This window comes from Bombyx mandarina, chromosome 03, assembly GCF_030267445.1.
Source record: "Bombyx mandarina strain Sakado chromosome 03, ASM3026744v2".
Classification (NCBI taxonomy): domain Eukaryota; kingdom Metazoa; phylum Arthropoda; class Insecta; order Lepidoptera; family Bombycidae; genus Bombyx; species Bombyx mandarina.
Window position 1 is genome coordinate 1214549 of NC_143210.1, and position 23552 is coordinate 1238100.

Below are 23552 nucleotides of genomic sequence, written 5' to 3' on the forward strand. Positions count from 1 at the left end.
TAAGCTTGCATATATACAAGTTCCGAACAACAACATTCGGACCCTCGGTCTACCGAGCAAATATCACCCGCTCGGTGGAAGATCTTCCCTTTGTCGTTTAAGCCTCTCCAAAGGGTCGACATTTCTCAGCGATGTCCAATTTCGGAATCATTTGGAGGGCAAAGCCAAGTCGGCGTCTAAAATGCCGGGAGTCCTCAACAGAGCGAAGCGGTACTTAACGCCTGGACAAAGACTTTTGCTTTACAAAGCACAGGTCAGGCCTGGCGTGGAGTACTGCTCCCACCTCTGGGCTGGAGCTCCCAAATACCAGCTACTTCCGTTTGACAGAAGAGGGCCGTTCGGGTTGTCGATAATCCCATTCTCACGGATCGCTTGGAATCTATGGGTTTGCGGAGGGACTTCGGTTCCCGATAATACAGGCGTCTTCTTATTTGTTGCACTAAGAAATATCAGTTTTCTTTTTACAAATGGCGTTGTATAGTTTATGCATCTCTCTTTCTAGCGTTTATAAACCCAAACAGTGCGAGTGAGAAGGAAGAGGTCACCGGTTCAAGACCAATAGCCGCGTAGCCGTCGCCGGAGACGCACGAACGCCCGCGGTTGAATTACGAACGGTATTTCTTCGGGATCGAATTTAAATTTATTAAAACTGACGCCATGACGTGCGTAGTGTGTTTATTTTCAACAAGGAGGGATTTTTCAAATCGATTGAGATTGTAAAGTGTTTTTTTTTAAAGATATATAGTAACTTTGTGATTTGCAATTCGAATGCATAGTGTGTAAGTGTTTTTATGCTGTTTTTGAAACATGTAGAATGTAGAGTAAAAAAAAGATACGGTGAAAAAGATGTTCTGCATCGTCTTCTATCAAACTAGCATTCACTCGTTTCTCTTCTCTCACATTCATACGAGTCTCACCTGGTTCATTTATTTACCAAAAAAGTTTATAATGCGCTTCAACGATTTCACTTTATTTCCAGCAGTACCTCTGTTCTGACGCGCAATTACGCGCTTCGAGTTGATTATTTAGTTGTCTGTAGTCAAATTAAATATTTGAATACTAGGCAAACGTAATTAAAACAAAAGTCGAATTTATATCTACAACGTAACCGATAGTGAATTTTTTCTTCATAATTGTATTAGGATCACAAAGTTGTGACGTTTGAGGCCTAATTGATTTTTAGGTTAGTTCAAGTTGAACGGGTTAACCGCTATTTTAGTAGAATCAATATCATAGTACACGGCCGGTTACCGCACAAGATTAAGGGAACCCTCTGCCCGTTTAGATTTAAAAAAAGCATGCTATTATTATGCTCATCTTAGGCACCTAGTAGAGATGAAAGTGAAAGTTTGCGCTTAAAGCGTTGTGTGTGCATGTGTGTGCTATAAACTATAATATTATTCATTCAGTTTATGAAACTCAACCCACACGTGCGGACGTGCTAACTTGATAATATTTTGTAAAGATACTACTTTAAATACTTTTTTTTTTGAGGGATTTTATGACCTGGTTACTTAAGACCTTTAAGTCATGTCTTATTTTAATTAATATTCCTATTTTTATGAAGAATGATAATATGGAGTGAAATGAAATGAAATAAAGATGATTAATTTGAGACATTAATCAACTGGGATGAAATTAAATGAGGTGAGATGACATGATATGGGATGAAATTTAATCTCAGTAAAATGGTGGTCATTTACTGTGATTTTTTCAGTGGACATTTTGGAAGATCCCGAGAAGTTACGTCCAGCGGCTTTGTTTCATTTTCCCACATTTTTGTACCTTCACAGATATTAAACAGTTCATTAACTACCGCTATTACACATTTAAACCTGATGAAACACTAAATAGACAAAATAAAACAAATCACATAACTTCACTCCTCGCGTTCCCGCCCAAAAGTCCTATTAATACTCAATTATTAGCGTAACCTGTAACTACCTATGTAATCGAATCAATATTATTTTAATTTGCTTCAAGAGGCCCATTAATTTGAAAATTTGCACACGTATCAAGGACCGAGGAGAAAAAAATCAACCAGCAGTTCCATTCAGTGAATACGTTTTCTACCACTCAAAAATCTATGAGCATGACTTTGCTTGTATGTCGATATTATATAAGCACACTAATTATGAATAATTAGATCGTTCTATAAATTGGGTTCGAATGATGGCGTCTTAGTGGCTTCAACAAACAATTGCTTAAGGACACTTTTAGATTGTCTTTCCTTATTCTTAGAGAAATGAAGTCAAACTCTCGATTGGATTTATTTTTTATAGCTTAGTTGGGTGGACGAGCTCATAGCCCACCTGGTGTTAAGTGGTTACTGGAGCCTATAGACATCTACAACGTAAATGCGCCACACACCTTGAGATATAAGTTCTAAGGTCTCAGTATAGTTACAACGGCTGCCCCGCCCTTCAAACCGAAACGCTGCTTCACGACAGAAATGGGCAGGGTGGTGGTACCTACCCGTATGGACTCACAAGAGGTCCTACCACCAGTAAATTGCTACGGGTGTTTCGTTCTCCGTAAACCAGTGAGTAATTACGTACGTAGACGTGTCGCGTCTGATTTCGGTGCGGCTTGTGAATACTAAACAGGCCAAGACATCAGTCAAACCTAACGAGTGCGCGTACACATGAGAACGTCCCCTTTACCAATACCCACGAGCATTGAACGCGCTAAAGACCAGTCTAATTGGCAACACACCGGCTTCACGCTTTCTGTAATTGTACTCAAAACGATAATTACTGATAATACCGTTGAAGAAAGTATAAAATAATTTAGCAGTTGCGCTTCGTTAAATTTTAGGGTTCTGCAGGAGAATAACAATAAAAGAACCTTTGCAATTTCGTCTTGACTTTTTGTCTTTGTCACATCCACTTTTGGTAGACTTCTAGACGACAGCTTAGATGAAATTCTGAAGATTTATTTTTGATTATTTATCGCAGAGTGTAACGTCTACCAATGTTAACGGACCTTGGGGCCCATGGGCATAACTGCGTGGATACCACCACATATCTTGAGACATTAATCGAAGTTTCAATGGTAGATGTATAAAAGATGTTCTACTCTTCAAAATAAGCAAGATGATGGGATGAACTCTTGCGACCGCTCTGACTCGAGTAATAAAAAAATTGCGATTTGAGTAGGTATTTATTACACGATGCTATTCCTTCATCGTGGATATCGTTTGTGAACATTTGTTAAGTATGTATTTAATTAGAAAACTCGGTACCCGCCTGCAGGATTCGAATACCGGTAGTCGCATAATATTTACCACCACCCTGCCTATTTCTGCCATGAAGCAGTAACGCGTTTCGGTTTGAAGGATGGGCCAGCCGGTGTACTATAAAACGGAAACTTAGAAGTGAAATTTCAAGGTGGGTGGCGGCATTTACGTTGTAGATCTCTATGGGCTCCGTTAACCACTTAACACTGGGTAGGCCCTAAGCTCCTTTAATCATCCAAACAAAACCTTGGACAAACTTGCAACCCTACTCAGGAGTAACTTTAGCGCTAATTTTACCAATAATTATCTGACAGGTGAGATTATTTTTCTTACCAGTGTGCGTAGTGCGAGTTTTTTAACGTTCTCGATAGCGTAAAAGTTAGCTCATATTTATATGGAATAGGATCGTTTGCCTACGTTTGCCGCTAGACGCGCTATTCCAACTGCATACAAAATTGGGCTAACTTTTACGCTATAGAGAACGTTATAAAACTCGCACTAAGCACACTGTTCGCTGGTAGCCTAAGGTGCTAATCCAGTTTCGCGCAGACACCCCGTCTGTGAAAAAAATCGTATCGTCGTATGCGAACAAAAGCTACAGGCCCTTAAAAGCAGGTCTTAGTAGCAGTATTGATTTCAGCTGCACGCGGTGTTGGTTTACGTGACCGCGGCTCCGAGTTCACTTCGAAGGCTTCGGCGCTGTAATCGTCGTCTGTGGGTTTTCCGATCGGTTTTATGCGTTTAGCCTCGCATAGAAATGGTTTTATGGCTTTTAGGGCGTTCGTTTTGGTATGTTGTGGTTTTTATGTGTAATCAAAATAGCCTATGTTTTGTTTCTCTTGTGGGTGAGCGCTTTGTGACGAAAAAATCTTGATAGGTGGGTGCCGCGCCAACTGAGTGACCACCAGCGCGAAGATCGCGTCAAGCCTTGCCTTGTTACTTAACAGACACAGAAACGAAGCGATATTGAATCACGTGTCTTTTGCGGTACACGAGAGGCAATACAAAATGCTTTTAAAGAGTTTTTTGCTACCGTACACCTGACTTATTCAAGAATGGCATTGAAAAACTACCACTGCTGCTGGGTCCATATCATGGGTGCGTAATATGATTGATAACAAACAAAATGACCTTAATTTCATGTAGGTATACTAAATGGTTATTTCGTAGGTAAAGACGTAATATTTAGTAGTTACAGGAGATATCTCAAAGCAAATATAATCGCGCACCTTCAGGTACTCGTATTATGTGGATGGAATACGGCCATTCCTGTCCAACTGGAACATGAGAATGAGGTAGCAGAAAATATGACAGGTTCCAACAGGCGAATATATCAGAAAAGTATGGTATATATGTACATATTTGTCTTAGAGAGGGAAATGTTGTGTGATATGTTATTGGAGTCGTCGGAAAATAATATTAATGAAGTCGTCGTGGCCTAAAGGATAAGACGTCCGGTGCATTCGTATCGAGCGATGCAACGGTGTTCGACTTCGAATTCCGCAGGCGGGTGCCAATTTTTGTAATGAAATACGTACTTAACAAATGTTCACGATTGACTTCCCGGTGAAGGAATAACATCGTGTAATAAAAATCAAACCCGCAAAATTTTAATTTGCGGAATTACTGGTCGTAGGACCTCTTGTGAGTCCGCACGGGTAGGTACCACCGCCCTGCCTATTTCTGTCGTGAAGCAGTAATGACTTTACTTTGAAGAGTGGGGCAGCCGTTGTAACTATAATGAGACCTTAGAACTTATATTTCAAGGTGGGTGGTGCATTTACGTTGTAGTTGTCTATGAGCTCCAGTAACCACTTAACACCAGGTGGGCTGTGAGCTCGCCCACCCATCTAGGCAATAAAAACAATAAAAAAATTGTGACTATGTACGGATGGTACCTTCAGACCCGCCATTATCTTATAAGACTCTCTGGGTCGCTGACCCTAAGGCACGAGAGCTTTCAAAACCCATAGCGCAGGATACAAAAGCTTTCTCTATTTACCTTTTTGGACTTCTTGTGGGCGTTGACTTAAATAAGTTGAAAATGTAGTAAGAAGCACTTATGATTTACAAATAAGGGCGTTACTCAAATCGATATTCATATGGATACTGTTGCCTAATGTTACTTCATACATTTATCTTCAAGTGGGCTGTGGCTTGTACAATTACGGTGAAATATGTCAGTAATTTTCCAATTGAGTATAGAATATTTAAGTAAAAGTACTTTTATTCAAAATACCGGACGTTTCGTCTCGGCTTTCGTCTCCGTTAAATCAGCTTGAAAATCAATTTGCAATTTGTATTTACGAAAAATGTGTTTGCCTATCGCTTGATTGAAAACAATGCTAGCATTTAATATTTTTTTAACACCAGTTGACAGAAAAAATATTACTAGCAATCTTTTAACAGCAGTTACCTCTGAGATATCTCACCTCTATCTCTGTAACTATACCTGAGACTTTAGAACTTATATATCAAGGTGGGTGTCACATTTACGTTGTAGATGTTTATGGGCTCCAGTAACCACTTAACACCAGGTGGGCTGTGAGCTCGTCCACCCAGTTAGCTATTATAATAAAAAAAAAATTATTTTCAGCAAAATACTATGTTTGTTATGCGTACAAATACTAGTATACCTAGTATACTTGTAAATATTAGTTGGTGGATTTATCTACAAAGCCTGTCCTTATTGGTAATTCTAGCGTGTCTTGCCATTCAAGGAAGAGTTCACAAACTAGACGTAGCTTGTTCGCGGTCTTATTATCGAATGTTCTAACTATCGTCATTAAAATCATATTTCAACTCAAAAAAACAAAGCCGCCACAAATGAATACAATAGCACTTGATTAAGTCTGTAATGATAGAATATGATTAATGAATTTAATGATATATCTTAAGGTCTGATGATCTGCTTATTATGACTTCGTTGGTAGTTTGGTGGTGAATAGTTTCTATAGGTTGGCGTTATACATAGCTGTGCCAAGAAACAACCAACCACACTAACTGCTTATCACAGAACTCTCTACCTGGTTCAAAAAACGATATGTTTCACCGTTTTCAGTGTTTGCCCTTTAAGGAATACAAAAAGATCCCTGGAAACGCCCTAAATGTATGTATGTTTCCAGGGAGTCAGAGTATATTAACGGCCGTCTGGTGTAGTGGTAAGTGACATGGTCACTACACAAGGGGGTCGCGGGTTCGAATCCCGCCAAGGGAAGATATTTGTATGATAAATATAAATGTCTTTTCCAGGGTTATGGATGTATATTAAATATATGTATGTGTATAATAAAAATCTTACATTTATTTCCGTTATCTGGTACCTGTAACACAAGTTCTTTACGAACTTATCACGGGACCAGTTAACGTGGCGTGATTGTTAGTAAATATTTATTATATTTATATCTTTCCAGATACATGAATGTCAAGATTTTTTTTAGTAATCAGATATTAATGACTTTAATCATAGACTTTATAGGCTTCTGTGACCACGAAAACTGTGCAGTATTCGAAGCGTCGGCAATAATAATAAAATAAAGGTTAGGTTAAGACGGTAATGTGAGGAGGGGCCCTAAAGAGACTTGGATGGTGTGTCTGAAGAAGGATATACGAGAGAAGGGTTTGAATTTAGAGATGACGTCTGATAGGTCTGAATGGAAAAAGATGATATGCTACGCCGACCCCGGATAATATGAGATAAGGGCTAGAAGAAGAAGAGTTCAAAACGTAAAAGCAGTTTTAATAGATACCTTTCGAATGTGTAAATATAAATCATACCCGATCCGGTGGACCGAATAGTAAACAGTCGACGTCGCCCAAAATACGTCAATACGGATCTTCCCGATCTACTAACGGTACTTTTAGGTACCACAAGCACCAGACACTGTCCTCGCCGAACCCGTCGCTTGCGACGAAGGGCTCGACGAGTAAATTAACCCCCAGACACAGCCCACTGAGTTTCTCGCCGGATCTTCTCAGTGGGTCGCGTTTCCGATCCGGTGGTAAATTCTGCAAAGCACTGGTTTTGTTAAGGCCAGTGTTAGCAACACTCCCGGTTTGAACCCCGCGAGCTCACCTACTAGCTCGGTGAATCTAGAATAGCCCTTCGAGGTTACTAGAATAGGTAGGAAAAATAAAATAATATAACATTTGTAGCAGACAGTCTTTCCCGTTCGTGAATCACACCCCGCTTGCGCCATTAGATAAAATTAACTGCTCAAATGCTGACTTAGTGCACGAGGAATTCTAATTGCAAGTTTTCATACAATTTTTGCGCAGTTAAAATTAAAATGATCATTGCTATGTAACACGAAGTCGGGTGTGGCTCCACATCGCATTCTGTTGTAAACGTATAGATTGGGACATTTGTTGAAAATATTGTACTATCTCGTCCATTAGGAATACTCTGACGGCCTTTTCTGATCGAATGTACACCTGTATCATGATTAATTACGTCACTTCTAGGATTCCCGTACATTATTGTATTCTTGTATTGTGGGTAGTCTCCTAATTGTTGATTTTGATACTTATCGAGGATCGAAGATGATAAAACAATTTTATTACTTCGACCTAATTAATATCCAGATCAGTACCACAAGGACCACAGCGATTCATAATTACATATTTGAAATTTTAATTCAGATTTGTTATTAAAGACTGCGTTTTTATGTTTTCAATCTTACATCTATTTCTTTTTTGCCTTGACGTCCAATTTGGAGCTTTGTTCAAAATGTTATTCATAGCTTAATAGTTTAGAAAGAATATTCCAATCGATAATTAGAAAGCGGCGATTTATCAAAAAACCTAGTATTAGTTAAATACAGACATGTCGCAAAAGTTCGCTGACTGCGTAAAGCGTATGCGGTACATATTCATTATGTATTTCGGATAAGACGCTAGATGCTATTGCTTAGATGGATGGACGAGCTCACGTCCCATCTGGTGTTAAGTGGTTATAGAAGCCCATAATAGACATCAATAACGTAAATGCTGCTACTTAGAGGAATAAGTTCTAAGTCTCAGTTTTACGGTACCAACGGTTGCCCCATCCTTCAAACCTAAACGCATTATTGCTTCACGGCAGAAATAGGCAGGGCAGCGGTACATGCCCGTGCGGGCTCCCAAGACGCGCTACCACCGGTATATTACAGTATCTCAGAGGTATTTTTATGAATCAGATGTGAATGTACCGCGGCTCAAATCAAACAGGCGTTTTTCCTAAGTAAACGTAATAATATATAAATAATATCGCCTTAATGCTTCAATATTTAGTATCATCACCCGTATTTTTCTCATCAATACTGTCAAAAGAGCTTAATTTAGTTTTAGTTTTTTTTTTAGTTTCCCTGTTTTGACTACTGTTAACAAAATTAATACATACTTTTATCTTATTTTAAAAGACAGATAATGTAACTGGTAAAAAATAAATGCTGCAATTAAGATATTAAAAATACTACATATTAAACCTTTAAAACACTCTCCTGTAAAATTAGTAAGTTTTGAGGTTATGATATTATGAAGAATATGAACATGTGATATTTTTAATATCAATCATCTTTGCAACATTTATTTTTTACTAGATACATTATCTGTCTTTTGAAGTAAGATAAAATTATGTATTAATTTTGTTCATAATAGTCAAAATATAGGTAAACTAAAAATAAAAACTAAAACTAAACTACGCTCTTTTGACAGTATTTATGAGAAAAATACTGGTGATACCAAATGATTCCGCTTATTAACTCAATTTCGAATATTTTTGGAAATTGTACACTTTTAATGCGAAAAGACGAATTTATGTAAACACTGATCCCAGTATTCACTCCGGTAGCCCTTTATATGTATGTCGCGTACGGACCTGTTTATCTAGATCTATACAAAAAAAAAACTCCGTAAGTGTAGGTATTGTGAATTTATATTCTTTCTATTCTTGAAATTGGAGTGAATGTTTTGTGTCAGAAATAAATAGAGCATTGGTATGTACCTACTAGACGTGACGTGAATCATAATATTAGTCTTTCAAATATATAAAACCACTAACTTATCTCTGAAGTGGCAAAAATAGGAAATACGGTCGCCATGTTGAAATGTCATTCGACTGTCAGTGTCAACTACTTTCTCCGTCTTTTTTACTGCGATACCGTAAAATGGGGCGATTAGGGACAAATTCCAACTTTATGAGCAATTTTAAGGTAGTTGTTGATGTATATAATGCTATATCAGGATCAAAATGATTGAGTCTTGGGGGCATCTTTGTTATCTAATTTAAAATTATGCAACTAGCATTCCAGTTTAAGCAAAAAATGCAAAAATAGGTGTAATCCCTATTTACCCGTAAATTGCGGTTAATTGGGACGAAATGAGAAATTTCCTAGGGTTGGCACTACTTTTATTTTTATATATAGTTTTAATTAATTTATTTATTTAGTTGCACCAACAAAGTGATCATCAATAAAAAAAATTGAAAAACTGACAAAAGTACATGGCAGACATCACCTCAATTATAGGTGCAATCGACAGTGCTGATATTTCTATCTGGGTTAAGAGATTAGGTGTGTCGGTTATTCCATGGATTAATCAGATGAATACCCCCACTCTGAACAAATATTAAATATTTTATTATGTATTACTTAGACATTTTTGTCCACCTTGAGATTTCATTGATCTTGTTACATGTCTCTGCAAAATCGACTTACTTATATTAAATTGCTTATCTATTTCAAATAAAGACTTATTCCCAATTTCGCTTCGAATAAACCAGATTTTTACCAACAAATTTAAAAAATATTGTTATAACTACATAGACAACCCTACAAACCTGTACCTATTTATACTTAGGTCGTTTCCATTTCACGTATTTTCATCCCAATTGACCCCTTTTTCGTTGTTATTTGTACCTAAGACGTCCCCAATATCCCCAAAAACAACAGATTTTTACATGTATTTTTATTTAATCAAATACATTAAAACCAATAACAACTGAGACTTACCTTTAATATATATGCTGGTTCAAACACTAAATAACGTTTATAAATCATAGTCGTCTTCTATTATTATCAAATAAATAAAAGAGAGCAAAGTTTCTAGCACTAAAATAATGACCACCACAGGAAGTTAATTTGAAACGCGATTTTTTATAAGTTAGCAGCTATTATCGTGCATATTCAGAGTTGTTTTGTGAACTTTCAACATTCTACTATTAAACTACAAAAAATGGAAGATTTTGCAACGAATATAAAACTTATATTGAGCGTCGAAAGATTTTCCCGGTTTTTTCCCGATTCGCCTGTCAATCCCTAATCGCCCCATTTTACCGGTACTTCTGAATTTTAAGCGTTAAATATGTAGATAATAAAGGTTTAAACGAATTTATGTCACTTTATATGTAATTTCAAGTGAATTAAGACATGGCTTATTTCGTGGAAGACGCGAAACGTCAATTAGTTCTACAAGGGCAGCTGTCTTCGAGCCGGAAGGTCCTTGAACCCTATTGTTTGTCCCAAGACACAAATGTCTTTAACCGTTCTACGTTTTTGCCTTGCTTCACGCAAATACCAACAAACGGCCGTCTGGTAAGTGACATGGTCACTACACAAGGGGGTCGCGGGTTCGAGTCCCGCCAAGGGAAGATATTTGTATGATAAATATAAAATGTCTTTTCCAGTGTTATGGATGTACATTAAAAATATATGTGTGTGTATAATAAAAATCTTACATTTATTTCCGTTACCTGGTACCTGTAACACAAGTTCTTTACGAACTTAGCACGGGACCAGTTAACGTGGCGTCATTGTTAGTAAATATTTATTTATTTATTTCAATGCCGATAAGAGTGTAATAACATTTTGATCAGTGCATTCGTTGTCTAGCGTCTTAGATCCGACAATATATTTTATGGGGCTATATTAATAGTCAGGCACGTGATTTCACTTTCTTTTTTTCTGTTTATAAAGGAAACTTGAACATACCGCCAGATCTTCCCGCTTTTTTCTCCCGCGATTTAATCATTCATTCCGGCTTGCAAATGAGATGTCTAATAAGATACTTAACACCAGTCGAATTAACGAGTATATAGGTACGTTTAAATGTATTAAAAAGGCGCAAAAAACACCAAATCGAATGATCACGAAAACGCAAGTTTTAACAAAAAGTGTACTTTAGGTATTAAATAAAATATTGTAAGGCAAAAAGATTCCGTGGTAGGGCAGTCGGGTTAACACTTGGCGGCATCTGGGGCCATGACTTCGTTTAGAAAATACAATGAACAATAATACTACATTTGTACATTAAATCTTACATACATTAATTTATTTATTGTATTTAGCATTAAAGAAATCATTTAAGGAATATTTGTTTCGCTTACTAATAGTCCATCAAGGATAACATAAAATATATGGAAGTGTATTTTCGAAGGGGAACTCGCGATTTACCTATCGAATTAATTCTTAGCTTCGAACCACCCAGTACAACTACAATGGGTGAGTTTAAAATAAAACTTGCGTTGTTTGTCTGTCCGCGGCGGGTACCACAGCCTCGGGCTACGCTTTCTGGTTCGCGCTGTCGACGACGTATGGTACAAGATGAAAGCTGAGTGATATTTTTAAGTGAGCTAAAATTGTATTAGTTGATAAAGTAAACAAGAAATTAATACTTGGACCATTCCTGCTTCTGGAAAGATCAAGCCACTTATGGGCATCATTAACTGAGACGCCAAAATCCAATACGAAGGGATATACCTTAGAAGATTCGGAATAATAATATTCAACACATTCCATTGGTACATCCGTTGGCCTAACCTTGAAATCAGGTCGAAATAGGCATAGTTTTAAGCGGTAGGCAGCGGCTTGGCTCTGCCCCTGGCATTGCTGAAGTCCATGGGCGACGGTAACCACTCACCATCAGGTGGGCCGTATGCTCGTCTGCCTACAAGGGCAATAAAAAAAAATAAAAAAAATAGTACTAATAGGTAGTAATAGATGTAGTAGTAGAATGTAGTAAGGTAATAGCACCTACCCGAGCAAACTTGTAACGTGCATAGAGAGATCGATCATCATTTACTGGTGGTAGGACCTCTTGTGAGTCCGCACGGGTGGGTACCACCACCCTGCCTATTTCTGCCCTGGAGCAGTAATGCGTTTCGGTTTGAAAGGCGAGGCAGCCGTTGTGACTATGCTGAGACTTTAGAACTTATATCTCAAGGTTGTCTATGGGCTCCAGTATCCTCTTAACACCAAGTGGGCTGTGAGCTCGTCCACCCATCTAAACATAAAAAAAAGTATTTTTACTACTTTAAGCCAACGAGTACATATCCTTACTGACGGCGAACGGACTCTGATGTCAATGCAGATCACTAATACCAAAGGCACAGCTGATCTACTTCGTTTAACATCAAGCGACACGTGACTGTGTGACTAGTTAACTAATAGTAATAAAAGACTGAAGTTAAGTTTTTTTTTATTGCCATTGTAGGCAGACGAGCATACGCACCTGATGGTAAGTGGTCACCGTCGCGCATGGACGTCAGCAATGCCAGGGGCAGAGCCAAGCCGCTGCCTACCATTAAGTACTCTCCGCAAGCCTCGTTTGAAGAAGGACATGTCATAGCGCGTTTCTCCGCGTAATCGCAAACTCTTTCACCTTGCACCACACACTATTTCGTACAGCTTATTATGGACGTTCCATGGATATTTCTCGTTGTGGTACACTCGGCCGAACGTACCCGGGAATGTATTAATTTTCTATACACGAACGAACGAATAAGCAATACAAGGACCGATGTATGTATGTATATAGATTTTTTTTTTCGTCTCTCAAAACGTTTCACGTAATTATGTGAGGTTTAAAAATGAAAAAAAAGCAACGAAAATCATAATTGAGTCGAGTTATGAGTTGATTAAGTTTGTAAAGTTTTTCGATTTGGTCAATTGGGTTTCTTTTAGCGGGGCATTTGGGTATTCGTTGGGCCGGGCAATCGGGTTCTGCGTTATATCTGTTACTTGAGCACGTTTCTAGAAAGCTTATTCCAAGTTATGGTTAAGTTAACTTATTAAGTTATGACGTTGGAGTGTTTTTGTCAATACTAAAACTGAATTAATGTATCTTTTAATAATTTATTTATATAGTGTGCCGAAACCTAAGTGCGGCACAATACTAGGATACAATCTAACTCAATATAAGTAGCTAAATAGGTAATTTTAAACTATAGTAAACTACTGTTCTAAATAATGTCTTTAAGAATAAAGTCCGATGACCTTAATTAGTGTCTAATAAAGCTAAACACTTCATGTGTTGTTTAGTTACGCGATAAATCTGAAATATATGAACCATTCTTCATTTATTTTATAGATAATATATAAGCTTACGTTCCAAGTGATATTAAGTGGATACCGGAGCTCATGGACATCATCGTGTGAATACCATCACCATCTGGAGATACGAGATATTTTAATCATTTCTCATGCTTTAATAGATATGTGCAACAGCAGTAATAGGAAAGACGTCGGCACCCATTCTTTTTTTTCCTAACTTAGCTGATAGCCTTGAGAGGCTATGTCAGCGTAGCCCTAGCCAGTAGGTGAGCTCACGGAGCTCAAACCTGACGACGTTGCTAACCCTAGCAAGAGCAGTGCTTCGCAGAATCTACCACCGGATCGGAAACGCGACCCGCTGAGAAGATCCGACGAGAAACTCAGTTGGCTGTGTCCGTGGGTTAATTTACTCGCCCTTCGTCGCAAGCGACGGGTTCGACGAGAACGATGACCGGAGCCCACCCGAGTGAGCTCACAATACGATCTACCACCAGTAATTACACTTTTTTGGTCTCTCACTCCATCACTTTGGTATAGCAGTAGGTATCAGTTGTTCAAGCCTTTCAAATCGGAACGCTTTAGTGCTTATACGGAAACGCTATCTATTATTAAACACAGTGACTCCCGTGTAGGTCACCGGTGCCCTACGAGATGCACTGAAGAATAATTATGTTAATTTCCCTCTTAGATCTTCTTACTAAGGCCCCGGGATATCTAATAGAATCTGAGAAAAACGAATCCGAAGATACTCAGAATGAATCAAGTTCAAAGAGACCTAAAATACTAAAACCTACTACCTACTATTAAACCTACTACTACTAAACCTACTACAAACAAGAGAAAATAAAATCCTAATTTTAATTCAGTCGGTTAGTAACAGAAATTTGACATAATTAGTTCAGTGCGCCGCGCAGGACACCGGTGACCAAATGGCCATCGATATATTACCACGCATTATGTCGATGCCAAATGGCAGTCAACGTGTTAAGACTAGCAATTTTCGCTCTTTAATTAATTCCTTAAGATACGGAGCGTTAGCCCAATTGCATAATGACCGCTATTTGTACGACTGTACTAGCACCTCATCGCGCAAGTCACGAATTATAATACAAGAAGTGGATCGTACGTGAACTGATTGAATTCGATTTTTTCTGTTCGGAACGACGTCTCCGCGGTAGTATTCGGAACCAAACGTAATAACAATAATAATAATAAGCCAATGTGCCTGATATTGTGATATTACGAGGGCAGGATGATAAGTAACTAGCCGCTGCTATTTAAAAAGTAAAAAAAAAATGTCATTTTTAAATTCGTATCTCTGGCCACCTGTGATTTGAACACCACAATTTGAATTTGGTGGCATGACAGTTTTATTGATTTTTTTGTCATTTGATAATATATTTCGTCAACTGCTTTCAAAATGGATAAAATTTAAGAAAGGGGGGTGATAAAGTCAGTTCATATGAAGGGCATGAAGGGGAAATATATCTATGACGAGTTAAAGAATGCTTTGGGAGAATTTGAGTTAACTTTTACGCTATCGAGAACGTTAAAAAACTCTCACTAAGCACACAGATGTTGTGGGCTAGTGTTGAGAGATCATTAGGTAAAAGATCTGTGAGCACGAATGAAATGTAAGCACACGTAGCGCCCGTCGAGACGCTAAACTGAAGTGCAGTAAACATTTTCACGATTCTTTTTACAAGTAACATTTTCATACAAACCAATTCGTATTGGATTACGTCACGATGAGTTCACGCACGTCTGATCATTTACGTTCTTCGGTAGAGTAACGGAGATGAAATAGTTCGATTCGTATTAATCTATTTTGGAAATCAGTTTTTGTTATGATTGATGTGGGGCGTTTAAGTAGGCACCTTTTTTATAATGCGTAAGCTGGAACGCACGACAGGTTGAAGAAAAGATAGTCTGATATCATGATATTTTGCCGCCAAATGGACTTTTTGGCGGGAATGCGAGGAGTAAAGTTGTGTGATTTGTTTTATTTTGCTTATTTAGTGTTTCTTCAGGTTTAAATGTGTAATAGCAGTGGCTTATTAACTGTTTAATATCTGTGAAAGTGCACAAATGTGGGAAAATTAAACAAAACCGCTGGACGTAACTTTTCGGGATCCTCAAAAAAGTCCACTGAAAAAATCTCAGTAAATGACCACCATTTTACTGAGATTATATTTTATCCCATATCATCTCATCTCATTTAATTTTATTTCATCCCAGTTGATTAATGTCGCAAATTAATCATCTTCATTTCATTTCACTCCATATTATCATTCTTCATAAAATTAAGAATATAAATTAAAATAAGACGGTCTCAGTTACCAGGTCATAAAATCCCTTAAAAAAAATTACCGCCAAATGAGACGAAAAAATAAAGTATTATGACTGTGTAAATCGCTGCAAAAATAAAGCTCCTATTGTTTCGATTGTGATGTTAATTACAAGTTGATCCAAAAACACGACTTTTACGTGAAATAAAGAAGGGTCCCTATTCGGAGCCCCTCAGATGTATTACTGTTGGCCCGGAGGCCTTTCCATCTTCACCAGGACAGCTGGGCGAGCGAAGGCTCTGCCAGGAGGGGTGGGATTTGGGTTATTGGATCAGATGGATCCCTAAGAACGTGTCTAGAACGTGTCGACGGTGACTGGCTCCTGCGTGATTAGGATTCGGTGAGCAGTCAGCCACGGCATTTTGGTAATCAGCACAGGAACTACCGTCTCTTGCCAGACCATGTAAACAATGTATGTGACATTTTTATGCTGTATGAGTTATTCACGACCCATCTAGTTCCAAATTTTCTGGAACTAAGAATGTGTATACACGTACGACCACGGAATAGATAAATAAGGTTGGAATGGTAATGTAGGCGGGGCAAGCGTGCCACAGTTATGTTTATACAATCATAACTCGACCGATTCTTTCATTCACCGCGATTAGTGCGCTTCGGACTACTTTGGCGAACAGATTTCCGCTTTATAGTGCCGTGTTGTGCAATTATAACTTGTAAAACAAAAAATCAGACCTCAAGTATAGAGCGAGGAGGTATATCTTTCGATCGGTAAGTCAAAATTACCATTTCATTACAATATTATTTGTCTAAAACATAAAAATATACTGAGGATTATGAAATTCCAAACATTAACAATATTATTGCAGCAAGTTATAAATAGCATACATTGCGCGATGTGTACTCACTCGCCCAATGAACGCAATGACCAAGTCAGCTTCCAATGTATTACATGCATTGCGTTCTCTACACTTCAAACTTTGAAATTTCGGCCTTTGCCCTGATTGGCCGTGGTGCAGTTTGTCGATAGTGAGGTGACCATGTGGTGAAATAAAATCATCGACAGAATTCTCGACTATATTTACATTTGACATGGATAATTTTTGCATTATTTTATATTTAATTAACGATACCTAGTATATTCTTAGTGAGACGTATTTTGAGTAAAATAAATATGTATTATTATTATTGAATTATTATCATTGAATTAATGTGAAGGTATAATATAAAGGGACATGTAGACCTCTCATTTACGGGTATTTACTATATTGTCTAAGACGTATTAAAATCTAAGTAAAATGCTATTTGACTTATGCAGTAAATTAAAAATTTTAGGTTTCCTAAAGAACCTAACGCCAGGGAACAATGGATTGACGTGACAGGTAGAGGAAACTGGAGACAAAGACGAGTACTATTTGCTCTAAACATTTTACTGAAAATGATTTTACCATAAGAAAATCAGAATACACTTAGTTTTGAAAAATTCATTCGCAATTAATAGCAAGCGCCAACTGCTTAACAAATACGTTTTATTCCAGGGACAGTGACTATTTGTAATTAATAAAAGTAAAATAGTTTTTTTTTTTTCAATATTTATTTCATGTTTCAGTTTCTCCATTCATTCATCAGATAATTTATCAATAAAGAATATCGATTTTATCAAGCACTAGCGTGTATGAACATTTTTATTGCCTTTTTGCGTGTGTGAGTGTGTATGCCTACGGGTGTTTTGTGCTAGTTTGCGAACGAATATCTGTCCTGAGATTTATGTGTGGGTGTTTTTGTTGTGTGCGAAATACTTGTAATCACAGTATGTGTATGTGTAGAAATTAAAATAGTGGGGATGAAGCGGCGACACTGGTTCTGATACAAAATTAGAGCAAAGGCCTTTCCAACCTTATTTATCTATTCCGTGCGTACGACATTCACACTATTATAATAAGCAATAAAACAGCTGCAGTCATTAAAAAAACTACAATTATTTTGTAGTCGAAAATTACTTAAGAATTACCGAAGTCACATCGGCAATCACTTACGGATTAAAGATTGCTCTGGTTTCATCTGATACGATTATAAAACATGAGAAAGGTCCCATTGAGCTAGTAAGCGCAGTTAGCTTTATCTAGAGCTGAACAATAGGGCTGGCGGACACGCAGTTTTCACTGTTAAACAACAAAGATTACGAGAAAGTGGTATCGCTTCTGTTTAGCAAATTATACATTTTTATTTCACTGTTGTTTTTTTAATTCTGTTACTGGTCGTAGGGCGTTTTGTGAGTCCACCACCGCACTGTCTCTTTCTGCCGTGAAGCAGTAATGCGTTTCGGTTTGAAGGATGGGGCAGCTGTTCTAACTATACTGAAACTTTTTTTGATTTTTTAAAAGTGGAGCGTTTAGTGCGGAGCACATCTCTCCCATCACCCTCCCCCTCGGGACGCCGGACCGGCGGTCGTCGGCGCTACGACCACCAGCCCTCTCGATCGGCAGGCTATCCGAAGCCCGCCTAGATGGCACCGGTTAGAGTGAGCTATCCTACGGAATACCCCGCTGCACCAGAACCAGCGTGGGTCGAAGATAGCCGGTCTTCCATCACCCGGATGCTCTTGCGTAAAACACGTGCAGAGCAGCTTGCACGACGTCTTCTTAGGCTCCCCTCGCCTGGATACTGAAACCTTAGAACTCATATCTTAAGGTGGGTGGCGGCATTTACGTTGCAGATGCCTATGGACTCCGGTAACCGATTAAATCAGGTGGGCCGTGAGCTACTCCACACATCTAAGCAATAAAAAAAAGATGTTTTTGACTATCGAAGATTAGCTATTGACTTAGAATTATTCATTTCGTTACGTTACTAGTAGAATAGTTGTTCTTTGACATCAAACCGGGCGTTCGCATTACTTTCGATGAGGCCTTTTTTTCGTCCAAATTCTCAGGTATTCCTCCAAATTTATATATATGTATATATACTTTATTTTTTTTTATTTTTTTTATTGCTTAGATGGGTGGACGAGCTCACAGCCCACCTGATGTTAAGTGGTTACTGGAGCCCATAGACATCTACAACGTAAATGCGCCACCCACCTTGAGATATAAGTTCTAAGGTCTCAGTATAGTTACAACGGCTGCCTCCACCCTTCAAACCGAAACGCATTACTGCTTCACGGCAGAGGTAGGCGGGGCGGTGGTACCTACCCGTTCGGACTCACAAGAGGTCCTACCACCAGTAATTACGCAAATTATAATTTTGCGGGTTTGATTTTTATTACACGATGTTATTCCTTCACCGTGGAAGTCAATCGTAAACATTTGTAAAGTACGTATTTCATTAGAAAAATTGGTACCCGCCTGCGGGATTCGAACACCGGTGCATCGCTCAACACGAATGCACTGGACGTGTTATCCTTTAGGCCACGACGACTTCAAGACTTTTTTGGCCTATGTTCATAATTTTAGATTCCAAAGATAATTTGGCCATAAATATTTAAATATAACCTTTTTTATCGTACACGTAAACGTGTATTGAAATAGTTAATATTTTAAAACTAACGATTGTTTTTTTTTTTTTTCAATAATATTTTAGCATAACGATCATAATTATTCGACATTTATAACGCTATTGTTCTGATCAAACAACATAAAACTTACGATAATGGGACAGCGACGCTAATCGGACACGAGTTTATGTCGACTAAACCGATCCAAGACGTAGTTTCTCAAAGTTCCTTTCTTTTTTATTAAAATACAAGCGACCCGCCCTCGCTTCGCTTCGGAAACATTAAAACACACATGAAACCAAAAAAAAAAAAAAAAGTAGCCTATGTTCATCAGGGACAATGTCGGCTTCTAATGGAAAAATAATTTTTCAAATCGGTCCAGTAGTTTCGGAGCCTATTCGAAACAAACAAACAAACAAATCTTTCCTCTTTATAATATTAGTATAGATATAGATTTTGTAAAAATAATAATTTATCTTATAACCATAGCTACGTTGATAGAGCTGTTGATATGGTCCTCCATTACAAAAGGTTACAAGGTCCATCTTGAGACACCAGATCGAAGAATCTCTTATATTCACACAACGACTGTTTTTCCCAAAAGCGGATCGCTTCGCGGCAATAAGAAGCCGGGTGGTGATCCCAAACCCACGATGTGGTGCGTTAGTTACTAATAGATACAAACTAAAATCTGTACCGTATATTTTTATTGCAACGTCCGCTAAAAATAAAAATATAAACAGAATGGTTTTATATATATATATACCTACATAATATATCATTTCACTTACCTACAAATTTCATTAACATTATTTCATTCATTAGTTAGTCTCGCTTGAATGCGGATTTCATAAAACATTATCTCAGTAAATGGTGCCTTTACAGGTACTTAGCCACTTTGAAAATAGCTGGTCTTATCAACACAAGCAATGTTCGTAGATTTGCTCGCTAATGTTAATTTAACTGTCATACGCATCAAGCACAGTCTAAATCATCAACACTTTGAAAAGTAGTCAGTAAGTCGGTGAGCGACAGTGATCACTTAGAATCTTTTTTTTTGGGTGGACGAACCCACAGCCCGCCTAGTGTTAAGTGGTTACTGGAGCCCATAGACGTCTATAACGTAAATGCGCCACCCACCTTGAGGTATAAGTTCTAAGGTCTCAAGTTCAAACCGAAACACATTACTGCTTCATGGCAGAAATAGGCAGGGTGGTGGTACCTCCTACCCGTGCGGACTCACAAGAGGTCCTACCACCAGTAAAAAAGTCCCTTATCCTCGTCTCCCTACAAAGACAATAAAACAAAAGTGTTTACAATTTAATAAGTATGATGCTACGTCTATTGCTATACCGAAGTTCGCCGTGGAACAGAGCTTTTCAATTGTAAGACCACAATATAAACTAAGCTGCGCTACAATAAAATACAATTATTGAGCAGCTTCGCAATACAATGGGGGCTTGTGCCTCAAAATAACCGGTCGATTTTACGCGTCAAACGCTTATCGCCAGATACCGTGACTTCGACTGCTGATAATGGCGTTAAAATCCTTCTTATCTTTTTTCAATTCAAACAAACAAAATTTTCTTCCTTAAATGATGTTATTCATAACATAAACCGGTTCTTACAAAATCCACGAGATATCTGTACATATTAAATCACCATAAATAATTTGTATTTCACGGTGAATTATCTTTGTTTACTGCCCACACGAACTCAAATAATGTTTTAATGTAATATTTGAACAAGTCAATTTTATGTTTATACATATTTTAAATTCGGAACATCCTTTATTGGTTTGGTTTTTACCGGTTTTCGTTGTCAATTTTTAAATACAAGTTTGTCGATTGATAATAAGCCTCTAGTGATAGGTAGGAATATTCGAGCACACTTTACGGTAGAGAGAAAGAGAGAAAGAGAGAGAGAGAATACACTTTATTGCACATCAAAACACACTTTACTTTAAAAAACAGTCAAAAAGCAGATACATTTGTACAATAGGCGGTCTTGTCGCTAAAAGCGATCTCTTCCAGACAACTGTTTCATTTACAGAAATTCTACGGTCACGAATTCATGCGGTAGGACTATTTTTAAAAGCTTATATGGCGGGGTGACTTAATTGATATTCAGATCATAAGTCAGTCCCAAGGTCATCTCAGCGTGGCCTTCTTGACCCTTGGACTAAAATGTCTTTTAAATGAGTGAGAGTCCTTCTCGGGATAAAGTGATTGCCGAAACTAATAATATGTTGAGTTCGAAGGTGTTACCCATTAACATAACACATTAACATGTAGTTCAAACTATGCTTCTAACCATCGCGTCAAGTTTCAAGCCATAAATTCTCATTCCAATGCTCTTGAATTTTTTTTGTGCCCGAATAAAACCAGTTCCTTAAAGATCAGATAAACGTTGGCTTATAAATAACACGACATTAACACGGTGTCGAATTTTAACCGATCTACGATGATTATAATCGTTTTCAGATAACATTCCGTATTATATTTTTTTAATTTACGTTAACAATTTGAGAGTCGCTAATGAAATAACGATGAAATATCACGCATTTTTTTTAATTGACAGATTTAAACGTACTAATTTACACTTTCAATATTATAATTATCATTATCATCGGCCTGTATATCTCCACTGTTGGATTTAGGCCTGTCCCATAGTCCGCCACAATGAACGGTCCCCAGGAATAGCGAGGCTGCCCGGGACTGGGGCCCGTTAATTTTTTGCTTTGGCCATTGCGAGGGTTGTGCCAGTAGTCACCACGCTTAGCAGGCGGGTTGGTGACCGCAGTACTATGTCCTTTCCTCAGGGCATGCTGCTGCCCATGTCCTGATGGTTTTTATTTAGAGACAGCTTATTATGGACGGTTATACCGTCATCGTTCCGTCGCCAGGGCCTTGTGCGTTAGCTGGCAGGGTGCACGACGGGCGGGTGAGGTTGGCTATTGAGTAGCTGTGATTCCATTGCCGCCCCTTACACCCCAATACTGCTACAGAATAATACAATTATAATTAAATGTTACACATTTCATAGCTCCAGCTTTGATTTATCTCCTGTGTTATGTCAGAGAAATAAATGTGACACAACAAAAATAACCAAAAAGTGCAAAAATCTATTTCACAATGTAATGAACCCGGTATCGAACATGGAATTCGCTATTTTGACTCTCGGCAGCCGTGAGCTCTTCTACCCGTCCAGTACAATACATAATTATACTTTTACATAAAATATATACCGAGAGGTGAAAGGCTATTTGGTTTAAGCGACATTTTTGTAACTTTACAGGAGAAGCATTTGAAGTTTAAAATTTGGAATTGGGTGCATAGTATCAGTAGTTATAAATATTTTATGAACAGATATTAGTAGAAAGGTTATTTTGAACATATCCTGAAAAGTACCCCACACTCTTTTACAATAAAATCATTTTTTCTTACACTATTTTTAATTCAAATTTATTTTCTATTTTTTAGTTGGATTTTCTATAAAAGCGTATTTTGTTAGTTTTTTTAAACTATTATTTATTTTATTATTATTTTATTATTAATTACTAGTCAATCTGCTCTTCGGATTCATTTGTGTTTTCGTTATAATGCGGACATAACATTTAAACGAGTTTTAAAACTTCAATTACTGGCTAATATAATTAGAGTACAAATAATTGTACCGCAATGGAGTTCTGTAATAAATGACAGACTGATATAAAAAACATAACACATAAAACTATCCTTCTCTTCGTCGCTTCCTCATTACTGAGGGTCTTGACCACCTTGGTCTAGTTGTTGCACCAGCTTCCCCCAATGTTGCCTGCATTCGGCCTGCTTAATGGCGGCCGGGACGCTGGTGTTTGTGGCCTCCTTGACAATGTCCGTCCACCTGGTTGGCAATCTTCCTCGACTTCTCTTTCCTTCCACGTGACCTACAACTATTAGTTTTTCCAAGTTGTCAGGATTTCGTCGGGCCACGTGTCCAAAGTACTTGAGGAGGCACTGTATACTATATAAACTATTACAATATCGCGTTATTAACGTATCTAATCTTCTAGATTTGTGTGAAAAAACACACATTTCAATGTTTCCATTTACATGCAAACTTATGTTACAAATATACAACTTTTGGGATAGAAACTTTGGGCCCCTGGGTCCATCTGCTAAAAGCTTTTTTAAGGACCTTAAAAAAAACTATTTGAGGCCTCGGGA

At 37.9% G+C, this 23552-nt stretch overlaps 1 protein-coding gene across 1 annotated transcript in view; it reads left to right on the top strand.

The window, feature by feature from the left end:
• The first annotated feature begins 579 nt into the window (after positions 1–579).
• The window catches only part of dgo (ankyrin repeat domain containing protein 6 diego), a 114110-nt gene continuing 91137 nt past the window's right edge, over positions 580–23552 (top strand). The window contains exon 1 of the mRNA XM_089736229.1: positions 580–779. The gene's annotated coding sequence lies outside the window, so the exon portion shown is untranslated. The remainder of the gene's footprint in view (positions 780–23552) is intronic.